The sequence below is a fragment of the Lithobates pipiens genome, unplaced genomic scaffold (genome assembly GCF_037356315.1).
Source record: "Lithobates pipiens isolate NorthernLeopardFrog02 unplaced genomic scaffold, aLitPip1_a1.2 Scaffold_28, whole genome shotgun sequence".
Taxonomy (NCBI): domain Eukaryota; kingdom Metazoa; phylum Chordata; class Amphibia; order Anura; family Ranidae; genus Lithobates; species Lithobates pipiens.
The window spans coordinates 81,582,100-81,597,685 of NW_027507789.1; the positions used below are offsets into that span (position 1 = coordinate 81,582,100).

The 15,586-nt window shown below is 50.9% G+C and overlaps 3 pseudogenes; all 3 read left to right on the forward strand.

Moving 5' to 3' along the window:
• The first annotated feature begins 467 nt into the window (after positions 1 to 467).
• Positions 468 to 586, forward strand: LOC143937019 (5S ribosomal RNA; annotated as a pseudogene).
• A 3,530-nt stretch (positions 587 to 4,116) lies between these two features.
• On the forward strand, positions 4,117 to 4,235 carry LOC143937477 (5S ribosomal RNA; annotated as a pseudogene).
• A 322-nt stretch (positions 4,236 to 4,557) lies between these two features.
• Positions 4,558 to 4,676, forward strand: LOC143937298 (5S ribosomal RNA; annotated as a pseudogene).
• Positions 4,677 to 15,586: the final 10,910 nt, after the last annotated feature.

Genomic DNA, 15,586 nt, shown 5'->3' on the forward strand with positions numbered 1-15,586 from the left:
CTGTTTTTCTTTCGCTTGTTTCCCAAGGTGACCATTTTAGCATCAGTCAAGAGTTTTGAGTATGTCCCAAAGCGTTCGCCTGAGGTCACATCACCCTGAAAGCGCCCGATCTCAGAGGCTAAGCAGGGTCTGGGTCAGATGGGAGACCGCCAGGGTCTATGTTGTTGGCGTTGACCTTTTTTTTTCACTTGTTTCCCAAGATAACCATCTTGGTATTTGTCAAGAGGGTTGAGAGTGTCTAAATAGAACACCTATGGCCACATCACCCTGAAAGTGCACAATCTCATCTGATCTCGGAGGCCTAGCAGTGTACGGCCTGGTTAATACCTGTATGGGAGACCATCTGTGAATCCCAGGTGCCGTAGGCTTCTTTTTATGTTGTTGGCATTTACCTGTTTATTTTCGCTTGTTTCCCAAGGTGACCATCTTGGTGTTTAACAAGAGGGTTGAGAGTGCCCAAAGAGATCACCTACGGCCCCATCACCCTGAAAGCGCCCAATCTCATCTGATCTCAGAGGCTAAACAGTGTCGGGCCTGGTTAGTACCTGAATGGGAGACCGCCTGGAAATACCAGGTGCCATAGACTTCTTTTTTTGTTGTTGGCTTTGAACTGTTTTTTTCGCTTGTTTCTCAAGGCGACCATCTTGGCGTTTGTCAAGAGGGTTGGCCGTGTCTTGAAGAGAACGCTTACGGCCACATCACACTGAAAGCACCCGATCTCGTCTGATTTCAGAGGCTTAGCAGCATCAGGCCTGGTTAGTACCTGGATGGGAGACTGCCTGGGAAGACCAGGTTACATAGAAGGATCTGGTCTGGTAGAGTCTTGATTGGGAGATCGCTTGGGAATACCGGATGCCGTAGGATTCTTTTTATGTTGTTGGCTTTGACCTGTTTTTTTTCCCTTTTTTCCCAAGGTGACCATCTTGGCATTTGTCAAGAGGGTTAAGAGTGCACAAAGAAATTGCCTACGGGCACAACACCCTGAAAGCGCCCAATCTCGTTTGGTCTCAGAGGCTAAGCAGGGTTGGGCCTGGTTTGTACCTGGATGGGAGACCGCCTGGGTTTTCCAAATGCTGCAGGCTTCTTTTTATGTTGTTGGCATTGACTTGTTTTTTTTTGTTTGTTTCCCAAGGTGACCATCTTGGCGTTTGTCAAGAGGGTTGAGCGTGCATTTGATCTCAGAGGCTAAGCAGGGTTGGGACCTGGTTAGTACCGGGATGGGAGACCGCCTGGGATTTCTCGATGCCATAGGCTTTTTTTTTAAGTTGTTGGCATTGACTTATTTTTTTTTTTTGTTTTATTCTTTTATTAAGTATAAGTAGAACAATATAAATATAACAGTCAACCATACAGCATGACCCAGGGTCACAATTACATGCTAACAAAAAATAGGCAGCCAAATAACTCTGGGTTCTCAGAGGGGAGTCCTACAGTTTCATGCAGAAAATAGAGAAACCCCACCTCCGACATGTAGTACAGTATAACTAGTGCAGCTCAGTTCGGACAAATGTAATCATGGAGAACAACTGGGACCACAGCGAGCCAGCTTATCATGACCTACGTGAACCAGAGCAAAATATGAGCCGGTCATGTCCAGAACCCTGGGGTTCTTCTGGGTCCCGAAGGCTAGTAAGGAGACAAGGCATAGTCAAAAGGGAGGACGGGGGAAGAAGAGAGTGCAAAGACGGAGAGAGAGGAGGTGGGGGGATGGCGACGGGGAAAAAAAGAAAAATAAAGACAAAAAGGAGGGGGGGAATGCCACCCAGGGCAGACATGGCCTACGTAGGTAAACGTTAGATGTTCAGTCGTTTTCTGGGACGGAGGCACTGCTCACCTCCCGAATGTAGTCTCGAGTACCAGTAAAATACGTCCAGGGCCTCCATGTAACACTAAATGCCTCTTCAGTGTTGTGAAGGGTGGCGGTCAATTCTTCCATCCGGAGAATATGATTGACTTTGGAATACCACAGCACCTTGGATGGGGGCTGAGGCTGCCTCCACAGTGCGGGAATGCAGGCCCGGGCGGCATTCAGGAGTTGCATCGTGAGGGTTTTTTTGTATTTTCAAACAGGCTGTTCGGTCAAGTGTAGAAGGCACGCTACTGGGAACCCAAAAGTTCCTCAAGGTCGGGCATGCCCAGAAAAGGTGTCCCATGGTCCCCATATCTGAATTTCACCTCCAACAAACATCCGGGATCGATCTATCCATTTTATTCAGAAGGTATGGGACTCTATACCAGCGTGAGACTATCTTGTATCTTGATATTGGTTTGCGATGGAAGCTTTATGTACTAAGGTCAGGATCTTCCCTATCTGTTGTGGGGTAAATGTGATGCCTAAGTCCCTCTCCCATTTGTGGATAAATGGTGGGGGTCGACTCCTCCTCCTGACTACTCAATAGGTTGTACAGGAGGGAGAGGGTGTGTCGCACAGGTTCCCTTTTGTGACAGATGGATTTATAGGGTGTCAGGTCTCTAGGAGTGTAGGGGGCCCTTTGTATGGCCAGAAGAAAGTGACGAAGTTGATAAGCACTAAACAAGTCAAGCGGAGGGTCAGAAAGCTCGGCGACAGTTTACGTGGTCGGGAGCCCTCCCGTGGGCCACACCTCTCCCAGACGCTGTTTCCCCACCACTGTCAACTGTCGCAGTTTCTTGTTGGTAAATCCCGATGGGAAGTCTGGATTACCTATAACCGGAGTCATTGGTGATGGCAGGGGAGCAATGTGTGTGCAGCGGAACAACCTCTGCACAACAGCCAACGTAGCTCCCACTACGGGGTGACCTCTGAGGTCTTTTGGTAGGGAGGACAGGAGCCACGGGGAGGTCAATAGGGGAATGGATCCATCCTCAATCTCCATCTCCACCCACTGCTTGTGTGGGCCATTACAATGCCAATCAACGACTCTCGCTAGCAGAGTCACTCTGTAGTATTGTCTGAGATCTGGGAGACCCAGACCCCCCTTATCCTTTGGTCTGGCAAGCAATTGCAAACGGGCTCTGGGCGGTTTGCGCGCCCAAATAAAGTCCCGGAGCAGCACCTGCAGTTGTCTGAAAAAAATTGGGGGTAACCGGATCGGTAATGTCTGGAACATGTATAAGATCCGAGGGAGGGCCATCATTTTGAATGCATTACAGCGCCCGAACCAGGTCAGTGTTAAAGCATTCCAGTTTCCCAAATCAGATTTCAGTCTATCCAGGAGAGGGACAAAATTAAGCAGGTACAATTGCGCTAAATCCGCTGCGATGTCAACGCCCAGTTAACGTATAGATTTTTCAGCCCAGTAGAATGGAAAAGAGGAGCGGAGCCTCTTGGCCTCACCATCCAGAACCGATATATTCAATACATATAGGCTGCCGTGTCGCTGTAGAGATGCAAGTATTTTGGGAAGCAAAATGTGTGGATTGGAGACGGAAAAAATTAGATCGTCAGCGTACGCCGCAATTTTGTGGTGTGCCGAGGGTTTGGATATGCCAGTAATATTCTGGTCATTCCGAACGTGACACATAAGTGGTTCCAGTGTCAGAATTAAAATGAGGGGAGACAGAGGGCACCCCTGCCTCGTCCCATTAGTGATGGGGAAAGAGTCCGAGCACCACTCGGTCACCCGTACCGCTGCCGATGGCGTGGAGTAAAGCGACATTACCTAGCTCATCATGTTGGGGCCAAGACCTATATGTTCCAGGGTGGCCTGCATAAAGTGCCAGGCCACCCTGTCAAAGGCCTTCTCCGTGTCCGTTGACAACATAAGCAAGGGCCTTCCCTGTACATGCGCCGCATGGATTAAATTGAGGACTCGGGCCGTATTGTCTCTAGCTTCCGACTTATTTTTATTTTTTTGCTTGTTTCCCAAGGTGACCATCTTGGCGTTTGTCAAGAGGGTTGAAAGTGCCTGAAGAGATTGCCTACGGGCACATCACCCTGAAAGCACCCGATCTCGTTTGATGTTGGAGGCTAATAGAGTCGGGCCTTGTTAGTACCTGGATGGGAGACCGCCTGGGAATACCAGGTGTCGTAGACTTCTTTTTATGTTGTTGGCGTTGACCTGTTTTTTTTTCGCTTATTTCCCAAAGTGACCATCTTGGTGTTTGTCAAGAGGGTTGAGAGTGCCTGAAGAGATTGCCTATGGCCACATCACTCTGAAAGCACCCAATCTCGTCTGATCTTGGAGGCTAAGAAGAGTCGGGCCTGGTTAGTACCTGGATGGGAGACCACCTGGGATTACCAGTTATTGTAGGCTTCTTTTTATGTTGTTGGCGTTGATTCGTTTTTTTTTTTTTGCTTGTTTCCCAAGGTGACCATCTTGGCATTTGTCAAGAGGGTTGAGAGTGCCCAAAGAGATCGCTTACAGCAGCATCACCCTGAAAGAGCCCTATCTCTTCTCTTTTCTGAGGCTAAGAAGGGTTGGGCCTTGTTAGTACCTGGATGGGAGATGGCGTTGGAATACCAGGTGCCGTATTCTTCTTTTTATGTTGTTGACATTGACCTGTTTTTTTTTCACTTGTTTCCCAAGGTGACCATCTTGGCATTTGTCAAGAGGGTTGAGAGTGCCCGAAGAGATCACCTACGGCCCCATCACCCTGAAAGCGCCCAATCTCGTCTGATCTCGGATGCTAAACAGTGTCGGGCCTGGTTAGTACCTGGATGGGAGACCGCCTGGGAATACCAGGTGCCATAGGCTTCTGTTTTTTTTGTTTTTTTATTTAGTAGTATGCGACATACAATGCAAAGGCAACTTCACAGAATGTGTGATACAAATAGTTACAAACGATCATATTGCATGGATATCAGAGCCAATGGTAAGAAGTCTGAGGAGAATAGCACGTGTACAGCTTTACGGTCATATCAAGATGAGATTAAAGCTCCATCTCGTTGGGATCCTCTACCACTTAAAATATTATTGATACTAGCCCTGCTACCCTCGAAGAGTTTAGATATCCATAGATAGGGGAAGAGTATTGTGTAGTAGTCAAATGGGGTCGGAACATACCATTTTCTTTTCCCTTTTTTGAGTTAAGAAGGGAAATAGTAGAACTGAAAGGAGGGAGAAGGGGAAAGAGAAGATTGGGGAAGGGAATGGCAGAAAAGGAAAAGAAGGGGTAAGGGGGTGTCGTGGGTAGAGTGGATAGCGTGGGGTCCCCTCCCAGGGAGCAAGAGACGCCCTCGGCTCACCAGCTCATCAGCTGTCCAACGTTTGGAACAGCGATCTCCAACGATCACCATGAGCTTACTATGTCTCGCGGAGGTATTCTTACGAAAAGCGAAACTGGGTCCAGTAGAACCATCTGTTCCCATGCTCCTCCGTTTTATCCCTCATTGTGGCAGTCAGGTCTTCCATTCGTTCAATATCATTTACCCTTGCGAACCACTGGGTCACCATTGGAGCAGATTGCTCTTTCCACTGACTTGGGATGCAGGCCCTAGCTGCATTGAGGAGATGTTTAAGTAAGGACTTATGATAACGCTTTCTCGACATAGGAGTTAGATTGAGAAGAACTGCTGCGGGATCATTGGCTAAGGAAATGTCTGTGAACTTGTGGATGAGTCTCAGGACAGGCTGCCAGAATGTTTGTAATTTAGGGCATTCCCAGAAAATGTGGAGAATGGTGCCAGTCTGTTGCCCACAGTGACAGCAGCGGTCAGATTGACCGGGGAATATTTTGGCCAACACCACCGGTGTACGATACCAGCGTGTGATCAGCTTATATGAGATCTCCTGATATTTACTGCAGAGTGACGACTTATGGGCGAAAAAGAGTATTCTGTCCTTCTGTGGTTTGGAGAATGTAGTTTGTAAGTCCCTTTTCCATTTAGCTAGGAAGGGTGGATCCGTTGAGGATTGTGCGTCTGTCAGGATTTGGTAGGACCTAGAGAGGGAAGCACGAATTGGGCCATCATCCAGGCAAAGTTCCTCGAAGGGGTGGAATTGTCTAGAGAAGAACGAATGGTTAGGTAGTGATCCGAGGAAATGGATTAGCTGTCTAGCACTCCAGCTATCCAATGCAACAGGTACTTGCTCTAGCAGTATGGTCCCCACGGGAATCAAGCCCGTGGGTCCAAGAAATAGGGCTGCTCTCAGAAGCCCTTTCGAGTCTTGCCTGGTAAAGGCCTGGTCAGACAGGCCCGGAGGGAATCTAGGATGTCCAATAATTGGGGTCATAGGAGAAGGGAAGTTAGTCAGGTGGGAAAGGTGAAAAAAACTATCCATCTCGGCGAGCGAGGGGCCAATTAACGGGTGAGTAGTCACACAGGGCTCCAATGGCCTCCCCGCCCAAGGCAGACCAGCCAGTGGAACCCGCGCCATCTCCTGCTCTAGCTTGACCCATAGCTTCAGTTCCCCATGCCGGTGTCTTATCACATATGGTCCCCCATCGGATAGTGTCCGCTGTGTACTGCGCATGCGCAGTACACAGCAACACAGATTCCGAAAATTGCGGAGCATGAACGGCGCCTGCGCACTGAGTCCAGGTTCTATCCCCACTATCCAAGTGGACATAGAGTAAGAATATAAAAGAGGCGAGCGCAGCGAGACCGAGCCCGAAGCGTGGCGAGCAAAGCTCGCCTGCGAGGGACCCTCTAATATTCACAACCCTATGTCCGCTTGGATGGTGGGGCTACCACCTCCACTCACCGCGCAGGCGCCGTTCAGCTTCGGAGATTTTCCGAAGCTTCGTCTGCTCCGTACTGCGTATGCGCAGTACTGCGCGGACACTATATCATGGCCGGACAGTATATGGCAGAACACCGGCACCAGTCAACCACCGGTGTCATGTGCGTCGCTGTGTAATATAGAGCAGGGTCCGGGAAGCCATTACCTCCCCGCAATTTCGGTCGCAATAGCATTGTCCTACCAATACGCTTATGTTTTCCGCGCCAGAGGAACTTGATAAAGATTGAGCGAACCGCATGAAAGAAAGTCTGGGGTATTTTGATAGGTAAGGCTTGTAGTAGATACAGAAGTCGTGGCATCGCGTTCATCTTCAACACATTACAGCGTCCGAACCATGACAGAGCTAGTGGGTCCCATCTTTTAAGGTCCGCTGTAAGCCCATAGGCTTCTTTTTATGTTGTTTTTTGCTTGTTTCTCAAGGCGACCATCTTGGCGTTTGTCAAGAGGGTTGGGCGTGTCTTGAAGAGAACGCTTACGGCCACATCAACCTGAAAGCACCCGATGTCGTCTGATTTCAGAGGCTAAGCAGCGTCAGGCCTGGTTAGTACCTGGATGGGAGACTCCCTGGGAAGACCAGGTGCCATAGAAGGATCTGGTCTGGTCTGGTTAGTGTCTTTTTTTTTTTTTTATTCTTTATTTACGGATTGCAGGTAATACAGAGACAAACTTTAAAAGACATAGATCCCTCAGTTTTCCAGGTTAACAAAAATACATAGTTAATACTTCGTGGGGGACCGGGGGAAACCTAACAACTTATGTCAGCAGCAGCCCCAGCCGTGGCTAGGCCACCACATTATCCCACTCTAATGATCTGGCACCCCAGTGTCTACTTATAAACCAGGGCAGTCCGCGGGGCGATCCCCCTCAAGGCCCAGATTGAGGGGCCTCTAACATCGGTCACCTTCATTCTATTGGTCAAAGAGCTCAGCCGGGACCACCCCGAGGGCCGCCAACCCCTGGCTGGGAAATCGAGGGAACAAAACGAAAAGATCCTTGCAATCACCATGTATTTTAATTATACTTGGGAGTTAGGGGGTAGGGAAAGAGGGGGGAGCAAATGGGCAGGAGAAGGGGATGGGGGGCTCCAAGACAACCAACGACAACCAACGAGCAGTGTGCTCTTCCTCCCTGTCGCCTAACGCTGATGTGAGCTGTTCCATACGGTAGATGTCGCAAACTCTTGCAAACCAGTGAGACACCAGTGGAGCGGCCTGCTGTTTCCACATGCTAGGTATACATGCCCTGGCCCCACTCAGAAGATGTTTTAAGAGAGATTTATGGTACTTCTTGCTCGAGAGTGGGGTCAGATTGAGGAAGATTGCAGCTGGGTTGTTCTGGAGATCAATAGCCGTGAGGTCATAAATGATATTGAGAACCTGTCTCCAGAAATGGGCCAGTTGAGGGCATTCCCAGAAGATATGTAGTAACGTGCCGGCTTGTTCACCGCATCTCCAGCACAAAGGGCTGTGACCGGGAAACATAGCCGCCAGGACAGTGGGGGTCCTGTACCATCGGGTCAAAATTTTATAAGCTATTTCCTGGTATTTACTACATAGGGATGACTTGTGCGCAAAAAGAAGCGCGCGGTTCTTCTGGTCTGGCGAGAGCCGGATATGCAGGTCTCGCTCCCATTTTTCCACGAACACCAGGTTACCCTGGGAGAGTTGGTCAAGTAGGATGCGATATGACAGGGAAAGAGACCCTCGGGTCGGTCCCTCTCCTGAGCATACCTCCTCAAACGATGTTAGGGGTCTGCGGAATTCGCCACTGTTTGGCAAAGATTTCAAGAAGTGGGAGAGTTGGGCAAGCTTCCACTGTCCCAGGGCAGTGGTTGCTAACGCCTCGTACATAGTGGAGACCGCTGTCCACGTCCTAGGGCCAAGAAAAGAAGAGGCCCGCACAAGGTCCCGGTCAGGGTCGAGGCGGAAAGACTTTTCCGTCATGCCGGGTTCAAAGCGTGGGTGTCCAATAATAGGAGTCATGGGCGAAGGGAAACTGGGCACGCCCATCAGGGTAAAATATCTGTCTAGCTCTTGTAACATTGGCTCAATGAGTGGGTGTGCCTGCGTCGCTCCCGACCAGCCCGGTCCACTCCAGGGCAAACCTGGAAATGGTACGGATTCACGCTCCAGACGAACCCACAGCTTATCCTTCAGGTGTCTGCACCAGTCAACTACTCTGTTCATGTGCACCGCCGTATAGTACCATGCCGGATCTGGGAGGCCAATCCCTCCCTTGTCTTTTGATCTGAGCAGTAATGTTCGGCTGAGTCTTGGAGGCCTGCCCTGCCATACGTATCGAATAAAGATGGAGCGCATGGCTTTAAAAAATGATTGGGGGATTTTTATCGGTAAGGCTTGTAATAGGTACAAGAGTCTGGGCATTACATTCATTTTGAGCATATTGCATCTCCCAAACCAAGAGGTCGCCAACTTTGACCACCTCTCTAGATCTACGGCAAAATTTTTTAGAAGCGGCTGGAAATTCAATTGGAAAATCAGATGTGGGTCCGGGGGAACCTTGGTACCCAGATATTGTATAGCCCCAGTTGCCCAACGAAAGGGAAAATTAGTGCTTAGACTCGTCTGGGCGTTGGTAGACAGGGAGACGTTGAGTGCTTCCGATTTCTGTAAGTTAATTTTAAAATTTGACAGGGTGCCATATCGTCTTATTTCCGCTAAGAGATTCGGCAATGTAATGTGAGGCTCCGAGACATAGAACAAGAGGTCATCTGCAAAGGCTGCGACCTTATGGTGGTGTGAGGGGGTGTCCAGTCCCTTGATGTCTATGTTCTGCCTGATGTGGTGCAGCAAGGGTTCAAGCGATAGGACAAACAAAAGGGGGGACAACGGGCATCCCTGCCTCGTTCCATTGCCAATAGTGAAACGCGACGAGGCAAACCCATTGACCCTAACCATCGCCGTCGGTGACGAGTAAAGAGCTGTAACCCATGAAAGCATGGGGGGGTACACCCAAGCTTCGCAGGGTGGCTAGCAAAAAAGGCCAGCTCACCCTGTCAAACGCTTTTTCTGCGTCCACAGAGAGCAACATAATCGGTAGTTTAAGGCGTCTGACGCGTTCTATAACATTGATTGTCCTGGTAGTGTTGTCTCGGGCTTCCCTGTTACGAATAAACCCCACCTGATCCAGAGGTATCAGGCGTTGGAGAATGGGTGCCAACCGCTCCGCCAGTATCTTAGTGAAGAGCTTAAGGTCGCTGTTTAATAAGGAGATGGGCCTGTAGTTCGCACAGAGAAGTGGATCCTTCTCCGGCTTGAGTATGACCGAGATGCTTGCCTGCAACAGCTCCGGTGGAAAGGTCTGGCCCTCCAATAGGGCGTTAAAAGCTGACACAAACGGCGTGGACAACAGGGAGAGGAAGGCCTTATAATAAGGGACCGTAAACCCATCTGGGCCTAGTGCCTTGCCCTTGGGTGAGTCTCTTAACGCTGCCGACAATTCCTCCGGGGAGATAGGTTGCGAGAGAAGCTCTATCTCTTCCTGTGTCAGCGACGGGAGGTTTGCCGAAGCTAGGTACTCGTCAATGGCCGCTGTGCCGGCCTGGAGGGCGTCTCCTGAGTCCCGGGGGTGCAAGTTATAAAGGGCTTCATAGAAAGATCAGAAACACTCCGCTATCTCCCGTGAATCATGAAGCTTGGCACCCGAAGGGGAGGTTATGGTTGGAATGAAGGACGCGTTGCGTTGGGCACGCAGGGAGTTCGCTAGGGACCTACTACACCTGTCTCCATATTCATAATACGTCCTGCGAACCCACATGAGTCTGGTTCTAGCCTGAAAGAGAGAGAAATCTCTGATTTGTTCTCTAAGATCTCTCACCTCCAGCGCAGCAGTCGGCTGGGATTTGTGTCGTTGTTCACACGCATGCAACTTGGCAATAAGTTTGGAGAGAGCCTCAGTTTTGGCCACTTTGAGTCTATGACCATGTTTAATAAGAATGCCCCTAATGTAGCATTTATGAGCCGCCCATAACATGAGGGGGTTGGAAACAGAATCACGGTTATGATCAAAGTAACTTTCTAATTCCCTAAGCAGGTCTGCGTGGGTCTCAGGGTCCTTCAGGAGAGACTCGTTCAGTCTCCACCAGGACTGACCACGCGACTCCTGTTGTAGCTTCAGCATCAAAGAAATCGGGGCATGGTCAGACAGGGCTATGTGGCCTATCTGAGCGTCTGTGACCGCCGGGATAGCATTGTGGGTGACTAAAAACATATCTATACGTGAGTAAGAACCATGAGCGGTGAAAAAGAATGTATAGTCCCTATCCTGTGGGTGAAGCGTACGCCACACATCGATCAGTCGGTGGGAGTGTAGCAGGTCTCTTATGTGTGAACGCGTTCTCGCAGAAATCGCAGAGGTGCCCGATGATGAGTCTCTGCGGGGGTCCAAGGTGAGGTTAAAGTCCCCCCCAACGATCAAAGTACCCTCCGAGAATGCAGCCAGGGCATCCAAGCATGCTTCTAAGGCCGGCAGCTAGTCCACATTCGGCATGTATAGGTTGGCAAGAGTAAAAGTTTGCGAGTGGAGAGTTCCCTTAATGAAGAGATATCTCCCTTCACTATCGGCTTGGACAGCTAACAGGCGCCACGGCAAGTTTTTAGCAAGAAGAACACACACTCCTCTCGATTTGGAAGTAGGGGACGTGCTGTGGTGGGCCAGGGGGAAGTGCTTACTATAAAGCCGTGGTATTTGGTCTGTCCTGAAATGGGTCTCCTGGAGGAAAACTATTTGGGGCTTCATCCGCCACAATTCTGTTAGGCAGCTGGACCTTTTTTCAGGTACATTCAGCCCTTTCACATTCCAGGAAACCAGCTTCAGGGCCATGGCGGCAGTGGTACCCGGCCGGCGGTCTCCACCAGAGTCAGTAGTAGATATAGAGTTCAAGCACAGAGGAAGAGGAGGAGAAAAAGGAAAAGCAGTAACGAAGCGGAGAAGGTCCGGAGTTAGTAGGGAGGAGGAGGGTAGGAGGGGTGGGGATAGATCGGGGAATTGCTAAAGCTCCTATCAGAGAGAACCTGCCGGTTAGGGCAGAGGGGCCTAGTGGGGGAAGAGGTAAGGCACTGCAGAGGGAGGAACTCATCGGTGCAGTACCCCTCCAGCATCCCATGGTCCATGCAGTCGCAATCGGGCATGCACGGAGCTTCTTTGGCATCTTAACTACGACATCAAACGCATTATAGAACATCACTGCAGCAGGTATCGGGCAGTTAACAACAGTAGAACAGTGCATAATTAGACCAACATATTAAACTTTTCAACACAGAGTATAGATAACTTTATACCACCCAGGCACCCGCCCCTCCCCCCCCCCCCCAAAAAAAAAATGGAAAAAAGGGGGGGGGGGGAGGAGAGGGGGAGGGAGCGGGAACGCCGCCCAGGGGCACCCGGGGGGCACCACCAGGTAGTCCAAAAACACAAAGAGCGCCGAGACTAGGGCAAGTGTAGATAAACAGTAACGAGAATGGTGAACAGTACCGCCAATAACTCAGGGCTTCGTCCAGGAAGTGCAGTGTCCAACTCTGTTCTTCCAATGTCCTTCCTCTCCCCTAGCGGGGGCGCTGGGAACAATGGCCCGTGGCATGGTAAACAACACAAAGCTGGATACTCCAGCCGTCTATGTTGGTAGAGAAAAAGAAAACAAAAAAAAAAAGGGTATAACACAGGAATAACGGAAAATTACTGTACTCTCTCAGGGTTCACGATCTTGAGGGGCCTGCGATCTCTGACGTTGGGATCGATGGTGGCGTCTCACTCTCTGTGGCCTGGTTGAGGGGTTGTTCGTCGGGGCCACTGCTCCCTGGGGGACAACAGGAGCCAACCAGTCGGGGACCTGAACCGAGGGCAGGCCCAAAGCCTCCAGAAAGGACGGGACCTCCGAAGGGTGTCGTAGCGCAAGGGGCCTCCCATTTTTGCGCACTATAAGGTGAAACGGATGGCCCCACTTGTATGGAATCCTCCGTTCAGTTAGGTGTTCCAGAAGGGGTCGCAGACAGCGTCTCATCTGGAAGGTCTTGCGGGATACATCTGGCAGAAGGGTGACTTGGGCCCCGTCAAAATCAATGCTGCCTTTGCGCCACGACGCTTGCAGGACATCCTCCCTAACTGAGTAATTGTGGAGACAGCATAAAACGTCACGTGGCCGGTTCTCTGTGGGGCTCCTGGGGCCCAGGGTCCTGTGGACTCTATCAATGGCTATTACTGTGTCAGCAGCGCGGTCCAGACAGGCGTTAAATATAGCTGTAACTGTGGCTTTGAGGTCTGCCTGGCCAGTGGCTTCGGGCAAGTCTCTGATCCTGATGTTGCGTCTGCGGTTGCGATTCTCAAGGTCATCCACTAGAAGTTGCAACTGTGCCACTCTGTCAGCAAGGGTATCATGTGCGGCTTGCAGGCCAGAAACATCAGTGGTCAGGGAGGTCACATCCGATGCCAGGGTGGTCACCCGCTCGTTCGTAGCCGACACGTCACGTTTGACCCCTGCGATTTCATGTCGCAAGGTCGTTTCAATCCTGGCTGCCATACAGCTAAAGTCTGCTTTAGTGGGAAGGTTTTGGAGTAAAGCTAGGATGGCCTTGTCCCCCAATAATGCCGGTGCTGGTGGCAGCGGTGGGTCCCCCTGTGTGTCTGAGGCGAGAGCAGCCTGGCCATTCGGTCCTGGGATGAGGCTTCCACTGCGGGAGGGTCTCTGGGACAGTTGGGAGTTGTGAGGGAACCAGGGTGGCAGGCCGCTATGGTCCGGGCTGTCAAGCGAGGCCATGGACAGTGAGCGTGGGAGACACGGGGACAAGTCACTAGGCGGGGAGAACGGGGGCATGTCGTGTCCCTGCATAGCAGTCTGCTCACCTTCCCTCTGTGCCTGGAGCGCCGGAGGCCGCGGGCGCCATCTTGGCTGGATCCGGCGTGGAGGCCGGAGGCTGCAGCGGGACCAAGTACCTGTCCATGGCAGCAGCGGCGGACCCCGCTCGGCTGGCTGTGTTCCGCCGAAGCGCGGGGATGTCGGCGATGCCGAAATATGCAACCAGACTGTGGTAAAGGGGTGCGGAGGGGTCACGGACCGGGAGCTCCAGAAAAGAGCGTCCTCACTCCTTCATGCCTAGGCCACGCCCCCCCTGGTTAGTGTCTTGATTGGGAGATCGCCTGGGAATACTGGATGCCGTAGGCTTCTTTTTATGTTGTTGGCTTTGACCTGTTTTTTTTAGCTTGTTTCCCAAGGTGACCATCTTGGCCTTTGTCAAGAGGCTTCAGAGTGCCCGAAGAGAGTGCCTACGGCCAAATCACCTATATAGTATCTTATATATAATAACTAAAAATATTATTTATTATTATAGATATAGATATATAGTATAGTGATTTGGTCGTAGGCACTCTCTTTGGGCACTCTGAAGCCTCTTGACAAAGGCCAAGATGGTCACCTTGGGAAGCAAGCTAAAAAAAACAGGTCAAAGCCAACAACTTAAAAAGAAGCCTACGGCATCCAGTATTCCCAGGCGATCTCCCAATCAAGACACTAACCAGACCAGATCCTTCTATGGCACCTGGTCTTCCCAGGGAGTCTCCCATCCAGGTACTAACCAGGCCTGACGCTGCTTAGCCTCTGAAATCAGACGAGATCGGGTGCTTTCAGGTTGATGTGGCCGTAAGCGTTCTCCTCAAGACACGCCCAACCCTCTTGACAAACGCCAAGATGCTCACCTTGAGAAACAATCAAAAAAAAAACAGGTCAAAGCCAACAACATAAAAAGAAGCCTATGGGCTTACAGCGGACCTTAAAAGATGGGACCCACTAGCTCTGTCATGGTTCGGACGCTGTAATGTGTTGAAGATGAACGCGATTCCACGACTTCTGTATCTACTACAAGCCTTACCTATCAAAATACCCCAGACTTTCTTTCATGCGGTTCGCTCAATCTTTATCAAGTTCCTCTGGCGCGGAAAACATATGCGTATTGGTAGGGCAATGCTATTGCGACCGAAATTGCGGGGAGGTATTGGCTTCCCGGACCCTGCTCTATATTACACAGCGACGCACATGACACCGGTGGTTGACTGGTGCCGGTGTTCTGCCATATACTGTCCGGCCATGATATAGTGTCCGCGCCGTACTGCGCATGCGCAGTACGGAGCAGACGAAGCTTCGGAAAATCTCCGAAGCTGAACGGTGCCTGCGCGGTGAGTGGAGGTGGTAGCCCCACCATCCAAGCGGACATAGGGTTGTGAATATTAGAGGGCCCCTCGCAGGTGAGCTTCGCTCGCCACGCTTCGGGCTCGGCCTCGCTGCGCTCGGCTCTTTTATATTCTTACTCTATGTCCACTTGGATAGTGGGGATAGAACCTGGACTCAGTGCGCAGGCGCCGTTCATGCTCGGCAATTTTCGGAATCTGTGTTGCTGTGTACTGCGCATGCGCAGTACACAGCGGACACTATCCGATGGGGGACCATATGTGATAAGACACCGGCATGGGGAACTGAAGCTATGGGTCAAGCTAGAGCAGGAGATGGCACGGGTTCCACTGGCTGGTCTGCCTTGGGCGGGGAGGCCATTGGAGCCCTGTGTGACTACTCACCCGTTAATTGGCCCCTCGCTCGCCGAGATGGATAGTTTTTTTCACCTTTCCCACCTGACTAACTTCCCTTCTCCTATGACCCCAATTATTGGACATCCTAGATTCCCTCCGGGCCTGTCTGACCAGGCCTTTACCAGGCAAGCCCCGAAAGGGCTTCTGAGAGCAGCCCTATTTCTTGGACCCACGGGCTTGATTCCCACGGGGACCATACTGCTAGAGCAAGTACCTGTTGCATTGGATAGCTGGAGAGCTAGACAGCTAATCCATTTCCTCAGATCACTACCTAACCATTCGTTCTTCTCTAGACAATTCCACCCCTTCAAGGAACTTTGCCTGGATGA